We start from the raw sequence: 9,556 nt of genomic DNA, 5'->3' as shown, positions 1-9,556 counted from the left end.
TCATCTGAGGAGATTTTCATTGTGAGCAGACTACCCATAATTTATACTATGTGGGAGAGTAAAACCTCTAATTAACTAAATAATCATTCCAGCCAGTCTTATTTTCTGCTCTCTCATTGGACCAAGCTCTATTAAACGAATTAATGAGTTTTACACGCTTGTATATTATGTTATCCCTCATGTGTAGGGACATGCTTTAGGAGGACCCCTGGGAGTCCCTGTGCAGCACTTTGGGAACCACCGATTTAAGATTAGAGCACTTTACCCAATGAAACTCACTTGTGTGTCAGGCAAGTAGGAAGGAGGAGTTAGGGTGTGAGGGGGGGTTTACAGGTAACTAATCTCCTTTGGTAAGCCCTTGGATTAATTGAAAGGGATTTGTATGAGCACATATGGCCATTGGGCTGGTGATATGGCAGAGCTGTGTTAAGCGTGAGAGAGACGGAGGGAGTACATCCAGTCAGGAGTCAAAGCCAGTCTTAAACAGTGTCCTATGTGTGTGTGTCCACCACTTGCACAATTTGAACTTCCATTTAAACCGTAACGGAACAGGCCAAGGAAATGGAGGTCATGACTCACCCGCACACCCATTTATATTTTATAGTGATATGTGGCCTTGATAAAGCTGTAGTGCTGCAGATGGCGGCCCAGACTTACATATTAGATCAAGTCACAAGTGCTGTTCTTACTCATTTTGACACGCTGGCATAAATAAGCACGTCTTCTCTGGCAGGGTCGATAGTGGGGAGGTTTCACAGTCCCCTGTGGATTGTGGTTGAATCACTGGGTTGTGCAAGCACTACACTAACACACACACACACACATATAACATATACACACATGCATGTGTACTGAAACTAGTGCCTTATCAGTGCCAGCTGTTGTTATGATAACTGCGGGGGGACATTTATAGGGTAGGCAGGGCAGATCTGTCATCCTGTGACTTATATATGAGACAGCATCTTTCTTTCTGTGCATGTGTGATGTGTGTGTGTATGCGTGTGTGTAGGCTGTGCCATGACTTGAGTGACGGCTGTGCAGTGTCGTGACACAGCAGAGACGAACGTTTTGGAAGCGCCAGTGTCCTCAACAGTTGAATAACCGTTGTCAAAGCAGGTCAGGCACCCACACACACACATAGGCACACACACTCACTTACTCACATTGTCAAACTCTGCTTACGCCAGACGAGTGGAAAAAGCTGGCAGGGAGTGGGTGTGACAAAGGGTTAAACAGTATAATAAGACGGTGAAGTCTGATTCAGAACAGACCTCTCCTCACAATTCAAAGCAGCTGGGTCTTTGTCGAAGGCACAGCAGAAGAGACTAGCTTTGCAATTCAAATGGATGTTTTTGTGGAATGAAAGCAATGCGTGTTATTTGTCTCCATGCATATGTATCGTCAGCCCAACTGTGAGCTAATGGATCCGCTGTTGGGCCACTCTTTGACAGCTAATGGCAGCACTGTGGTTGAAGGCTAAGTGATGTGTGACACAGGAAAGAGAATTCGTTCTCCACATTGCACCATAATCAGCTGTGCTCATTTTTATACCGTGCTGAACACAACGTTATTAGAGGAGGTCATAAGGGATAGGTTTTAGACTCCGCCCTGCATTATTGTTATCATTATCATGAGTGATGTGGCTTTGAGCAGCAGCATAACACAGAGGAGCGCTCAAATGTTTTCATGCCAAGGTGTTGATGTTTGAATGCCCCATCTGAGAGGATGTAGAGTGATTTTAATAAGAGGATTTCTAAAATTTGTGTTGAAGACAGTGAAATGATCCAAACAGCCGTTTTAAACAGTAAAATAATAGTTATAGTGAATCATTTTTAAGCAAACTCTACATCTTGTGAATCCTTAAAACAAAACTTGTAGTATCTCTCTCTCTCTCTCTCTCTCTCTCTCCCTCGCTCACTATTAATTCCCAGCAACTTTAATACTTAGTCCTTTACGATGGATTAAGACTGTGAAAGGGTGAATCAAGTTGTTAATTTCACTGTAAATTGGGGTGAAACTACAGATTCGAACTGAGTATTTAAAGGGTGCAGAGCAACCCCCCCAACACTTACCACATACCACCAATAGGGTCCAGTGTCTGGCAGCGTCAGGGGTCATGGGGTTAAAGTGCTATCACGTTACAGACTGGTCTGCCCCAGACAAAAGTCTGAATGGAGACTGACTCAATCAGCCTCCATTCAACTGCAGCTCACCACATCCCATCACACTGGGGTCAATGCAAATCAGCCCTTTGTTACGCACTGTGCTTACTACTTACTCACACAGCGCTGTGCCTGTCCTACAGTGTCACTGACATTCCCACAATACCTCAAACCTTTCATCAGTGTTACAATGGAAATGGCTTGATTTTGTGTCCAGGATGAGGATTGGGGTGTGGGCTTGCTGCAGTTGTAGGCTGAATTTCGAAACCTTTTGCAGGTACCAGGCCCAGTGTCCTCAAATTAGACATCGAGAAGCATTATTTGTCGCTTCGCCTTGTTCGCTGTCTCTGTGTAAAACTGTGTCCCATTTAATGATGAATGAGCTGACGTGCAGCCAGAGATTTATGCAACGTACAATGAGCAACCAGTGTGAAGGGCCCACACATGTGCATCGTGACAGACAAACACGCACACACACACACCACCTCTGTTGTTTTTTTTTTTGTTTGTTTTTTTTGATCACAGGGGAAGTAGATATGGAAGATATGGAAGATACTGATGTGTTTCAATTGCAAGGGCACTTCCTAGTTAGGACATATGGTACTCTCATTAGAGCAAGAAACATCGGACACATCCTAGTTAGGTTCTTTGATTTGGAAAATTTTAAAGTGGTTCCTTCGCTGTGTAGGACATCCCTCAAGACCATGCAGCTAGCTGAAATCTGGTCACTATATTAACAGATGGATGAGGTTTTTACATGGAAACACATGAGACCAATTCTTGTATTTTTTTTTTTTTTTTTTAATTAAATTCATCAGTAGGGGATCTAGGTAATTAAAGACTGTGTAAGACTCTGCTGCACTGCCTTCCAAAAGTTGAAACTTTCAGGCATGTTGCATCCCTGGCTTAATAATGTCACAGGGAGGATATTTCATCTGGTGTCGATGGCAAGATCCTCACTGTGACATCACTGATGGGGCGTGGCTGGCATGCAACATGCTTGAACGTTTTAAACTCTGTGTATCTTTCTTCACTGCCTGATTTTTTTTCCCCTTGGTTGCATGACAACATAATTTGCTTTGTGCAGCCACTCATGATCCTACCAGGAGTAATCTATCTATATAACTACCTGTAACATAGCTAACGTTATGCTGCATTGCGTTGTGTTATGAGAGGCGTCAAAGTCCAATGTTGTGTGCAGGTGATATGTCAGTCCTTCCCATACGGATTGGCATATCAAAACAATAAAATGGTAGATTTGTAGATTTATTTATTTTTAAAAGAAAGAAATGGGACAGTACATGTTAATGCACATATAAATGTGAACACGTGAGATTGTAGCCGTGTGGCTAATTTCCATCTCTAGTCCCATTGGCAGGTTGGTGTTGTACTTTTCAGTGTCCCAGGGATCCAGTTTTTCCCTGAGCGTAGTTTATTGTAATGTACCTTTCATATATGACAGAATTTTTCCACAACTATGAGTTGAAAACGTATCCCCCCAAACCACATACTGCATCTGAACGGAGTGGTTTAGCTCGAACAATCAAGAGAGACTTCCACACAGATGCATGAATTCTGTGTCATGTTCCTTTATTCAACAACAATATCTGGTGGGATGGAAAATTGCCATGTGGCTGCATTAACATTGTTGAAACTTTACTTGGAAAGTGCAAAGCACACACACACACACACACACACACACACACACACACACACGCAACTGGCTTTGATCAAAGACTCCTACAGGGCCCATTCATCAGCAGATCCTGGGGAACACACACATTCACATACATACAAGCCAAGGCACTGTTTCAGAAAGCAAACAACAAAGCTAAAGGAGCTGCCTCATTGTTCTTTTGCCCATTCTTGGTGAAACCTTTTTCCGTAGCAAGGGAGACCACACCTCTGATGGAGCTGGGGGAGGAACTCAGAGGAACGGACCTCGAACTGACCCGTCAAAGTTCTCTTTTCGGCTAAACTTGAAGATTTTACCCCTTTACCACCCCACATATGTGGAGAACGGAGGGAAAAGCAGTGGTACATCATGCGAGTGAATCCACAGCAAATGCATAGCGACTCATGAAATATGGCTGTCAGCTGGCAGGACACCAGATGGACACACATGCACACATTCACCACCCCCTGCTCCTTTTCTGAAGGAGCCCTCGTCTCCACGGTGACTGGAGACAAAAAAGGAGGCCTGGCTGCAGGCACAGCTGGTCTCTAATGTGAGACCGAGAGAGAGAGAGAGAGAGAGAGAGAGAGAGAGAGACAGAAGACAGAGAGAGGGAGAGGGAGAGGTGGAAAAAAATAGTGAATGAGTTTTCAGAGGTACAGACAGGACAGAGGGTGAGGAGGAGTGAGAGCAAGACAGCATAAGCAGTGAAAGAGTTGATGAGGGATCAAGGAGGTTGGGGTGGAGGGGTGGAGGGGGGTGGCTGTAGCCTGGAAGGAGAGGGAGGGTGAAAGAGGAGGAGAAGGAGGAGGTGCACAAACTCCCTGAGAACAGGAGTCCCACTCAAAGCAGGAGAAAGTGAACACGCACTACAGGGAAGCAGACGCAGCGTGGGAAAGTCAGTTAAACAGTAGAGAAAAGCCCGCTGATCTGCAAGGAGTGAAATTACCTCCATCGTCTCTGCTGAGCTCAGTCTGAAGCAGAGCGGGCTAATTAGATGAAGAGCCTGAGACTACCAGGCACCACAAACAGAAAAAAAACAAAAAACAAAAAACAAAAGAAACAAGAGGACTGACAAGAGGGGGAGGGTGAAAACAAGAAGGAGGAATAGAGGTCTGTGAACCATCGCATGCAAGGCTCTCTGTGCCACTGTCTTTGGTCCTGTTCTCAAAGTCAACAAGTGGAACCAGTAACGCTGTCTGAAATAGTTGTGCACACTCAAGATATAGGTAAGAGTCTCTTCTCTGTTAGATAAATTCAATATTCCCATCCAAGCTATATTTTGACCATTGATATGCATGATAGTGTATGTATTCAACATATATGTTACACTTGAGTATGCATTCTGTGTCCTTGTTTATCCACTTTTGCTTCTTTGATATGTCATTGCATGGAAACGATTGTCACTGCATAGAAACGTGTGTTATAGTTATTACAGAAGCTAATACTAACATTTTTCCGTAATTACAGTATAATGAAAGTGCACATATTGAGTGAGACAAACACAGGAAACAACTGACCAAACTGAGAGAGGACTTGAGGAGCTCACAGTGATAGAAAGTTATTTGCGCAACTCTGTGAGCCAGAGACTCGACACAAACAAGATATTCTCCTCTTTAATGAGATTTGAGCGGCGTGTTTTGGTCACTCACTCTGTTTTGGCCACTTATGAAATCTGATCTGGGAGCGCAGTGGAGGGACAAAGGAGAGAGGAGATTGCAGAGCAGAGAGGGGGGCACGAGGGGCAGAAATAGCAGAGGTCAGACATTCTTGGACGTACCCAGGCAGGTGGCTGACACCCCCAGAAACCCCAAAACTCACCACATACAATATAAGCAAGCGTGCATACATCTAAACATGCAAATTTAGAGAATACTAAGGAGCTGTGGGGGAGTATGCAGTGTGCTCCTACATTTAAAATTACACAACATTCCTTAGAAGTGCGCTGCATCATATGCTGATGACAGTTCATTGTTTTCTCCTCCCTGAATCACACAGGAAGTGAGGCAGACTGTTTTCAGTCTCATTTCTCACCCTAGATTCAGTTTGGCAACCACAGAAAAGACAGACAGACTTTTTTTTTTTTAATCATACAACAGCTTCTTGACCTGATAAAATGTGGTTACTCAAACCAAGACCTCAAATCCCTCTCCTGTTTGTGCAGTCATGACCCGGCTGAAATTATTCGAATTATGCACCCAGTTTAAGTAGATCTCTGATGACTGTTATCCATATTGGACATTCTGTCCTGGTGCCATTTCACGCCGCCATGTCCTTGCCTCCTGTGCCGCGGCCTCTCTAGTATCAGCCTACTGTCTCTTGCCCACACACAGCTGCTCCAGTAATGATAACAGGCCTCAGTCTCGAAATGCCAGTCCTGAAATAATCTTGCGCGTTTATAATTAAACCGTACAGGCTGGCCAGTACCTCTGCTGCTGTAAGGCTCCAAATACAGCCAGGCTCTGGCAGGGAATCACACAGACTCGCACATAGACACATGCACATGACGCACAAGCCAACACACAGAGGAAACACATCAGTGGGGTAATTAGAGGTGCTGATATATAATGAGTGGCTGCTCAAAAAACTCAGAAAATTCAGGGATCCGGGCAGCTTACCAGCCTTGAAGAGTAATTGCAGTGTGTGAATACAAATTGCACAGTGAATTGGTGGTGGAGGGTGGAGCTGAACATAAAAATAACTTGTTCATTTCTACTTTCAGAAGACCTTTCACAGAGGCAGGGGAGCTCTTTGATTCATTTGCTATATCTTTTTTTGGCTCGTGTTGTTCAGGTGTGGTGGTGTGAACGCCACACAGCTGCCAGCTGCCCCTGACAGAAGTATACGATTCATCAGTTCCTCTGATCACACGTGCTGAAGGTGAGCATGGAGGTGAAAGAGGAGGTGCTGGACATCCTTCAGAAGGTGTGGACCAAACTGCAGGGTCTCCCACAAGCCAACCCGCTGGAGCTGGGGGCCTTTTTTGTGCTCATCCTGTTTGTTGGTGAGTTTGTGGGTATCAGCTATCAGGGCCATGAGGAAAACATGTAGGCTCCTATGCTTAGAGCATCAAATGAGCAATGAATGAGTTAAACTCTTTTTAACAAACATATTATGATTTTTGTTTAAAGGACTTCTCCAACCATTTGGGCAAGACACTCTTTTTCCAACTTACCCAGACCGAGACAAGATATTTCATACCATTTTCACATCTGTACGTCCAGTGGTTCAGTTCCTATTGGTAGCATTTCATGTTAGCTTAGCATAAAGACTTGACATCTATGGGAGTCGTTAGCCTGGCTCTGTCAAAGTGAAAAAATAAACCTTACAGTATCCCTGAAGCTGTCTTATTTACATAATGTATCATGTATATTTGAAATACATATCTTGGAAGTTAAAAAAAAAAAAAAACAAGACTGATTTGCTGAACACAGCTGAAGGTAGAGGAAGATCCACCACAAATAACCTTTTCCTAAAACAACTCGCTCTAAAAAAAAATAAATAATTGCATTTCCAATCTACATGACACATTGTGTAAATCAGACACAATGCATCAGGTTTATTTTTTCACTTTGATGGAGCCAGGCTAATGATATCTGATATATGGTATCGAACACCTTGTCTGAGTCTGGGGAGTTCCAAAAAAAAATGTATTTTGCCCAAAACATTGGAATATTCCTTTAAATGTGGTATAAAACCCATCTCTCTCTCCCTCCCTTACTCTGCCAACCCAATTCCTTCACCCCTACCCGCCATTTTTCCATCTGCCCCATCCCCTTTCTCTCCCTCCAGCCACGTTTCTCTTCATGATCGTGCTGTCCTGCGTCCACTGCTGCTGCTGTGGAAAGCCAAAATACCAGGGCTCCAGAGTGCAGCCTCTGCAGCCCGTCTGAATGAAAGGGACACAGGGACCAAACTCCACCAACATATACAACAATCCATCCCTCCTTCACCTCCTCAGATTATCACTCACATGATGATGAGGCATATAGTCCGAGCTGTGTAAGGGGAAATGTTGCTTTCCCCTCCAGATTCATTAGATCAGGGTAGTTCCTGGACGTAAACATCAAGGCGAGATGCATTAATCGAGAAATTTGGAGGATATTTCCAGTACTGGGACAAAAACCCGGATACACATGGTGAGTCATGCCATGGAGCCAGCCTCAGGAATCTGTGTAAATCAGCAGAATGGCACAACCCATCAAAATTCATCATACGCCAGGACAATGAAACACTGTGACACTGCTCCTTCCAAGAACAAAAAGCTCTATGCTTTCAGAGGAGAGATGGATGAAAAGATGGGAAACACAATTTAAGACGTGTGCCTGAATGGCAGAATTACTCACTCATCACAAATTCTGTGTTTTTGTATTTGATCTCTTCTAGCTGTGATATATGTAAGGAATGTATGAAAAAAAAAAAAAAAAACCTCTAGAGCATCATATTTTCCAGCATATGGAAAACATACTGAGATTCCGACTTGTGTGTTTGTGTGTGTTGTATTTCCCAGCGGAAACTCGGGCTGTAAAGAAGAGAGAGAACCCCCTCTGCTGGTTCAGTGAGGACAACATGTTTTGTAAAATGTGCCAATGGGAAAATATGACATGTTGTTCTGGATTTGACATAAAACAGTTACAAAGCTATTCTCACTATGATAAGCATTAGTGTTATTTATACTGTACTTTACATTTACATACGGTGTTTTTTTTTTTTTGTTTGTTTTTTTTTACTGTAGATGATACTCAGAAGGAACAATAATTTGGGAATACCTTGGACCATACGTTGGCAATAGATGTTCAGTGTAATAAATTTTTTCTTAAATCATTTTGTCTGTTTTTTTTTTTTGATAAGGTCACATGAAAACACATCACCTTACAGCAAAGCGTGATAAAGTCACTTATCTGCAGTTTTGTGTCATAACTCTGTCTATTCTGTACTAGAAAAGCATTTTTTTATCTAAATCTCATCGCTTTGAGACTGCACTATTGTATGCATACCTTATCATCAGGCCTCTCCCTCGGCTCCGGCAGTCAATATTATCAGTAAACATTAACCAGGAGCTCTGTTTCACTTACTGCGCCATGCACAAAGCACACCACAACAACCAGGAGTAGCAAAACCAGACCTGAAGCCCAGAGCAGGGCTGCAGCCATTTGCAAAGGCAGCATTCAGAGATTCAATCACCACACTTCACACACACACACACACACACACACACACACACACACACACACAGACCACAATCAGCTGCGGGTAATTCTGATGCTTAGGCCGCGTTCAGATGATTTCAGGACTGAACCTGGACCGGGAAGTTTGCTGAAGAGGGCTACTTTGCTCAGTCATCTGCTCACACACAGACCACATTCACACAGTGTTAGAAGTCAGTGAGCCGTGGAGAGGAGCAGTCAGCAGGACATGGCCGTGGAGAGGTGAGTGTTTCAATGGGAATGTGCTGGTGGCGCCCGCTTTTAACATCAGCAGTTTCTGTAGAGGTTTGCTGATAGCAGCGTGACATCTGTTATTGAAGTTGCACCCAGGAAAACAAAACTGAAATGTTTTATTGCTGTATTATAGCATTAGCATATCTCATTCCAATGACTTTTAAAGCATGAGAAAATGAACAGCTAAACCTATTGGAGGCTTTATTTCATTATGATAATGATGGTGATGATGACAGATGCAATGAATTTGACCATACTACTCCCTTAGCTCCTCAGTT

This window comes from Myripristis murdjan, chromosome 19 (genome assembly GCF_902150065.1).
Source record: "Myripristis murdjan chromosome 19, fMyrMur1.1, whole genome shotgun sequence".
NCBI lineage: Eukaryota > Metazoa > Chordata > Actinopteri > Holocentriformes > Holocentridae > Myripristis > Myripristis murdjan.
Note: the sequence above shows the minus strand (reverse complement) of the source record.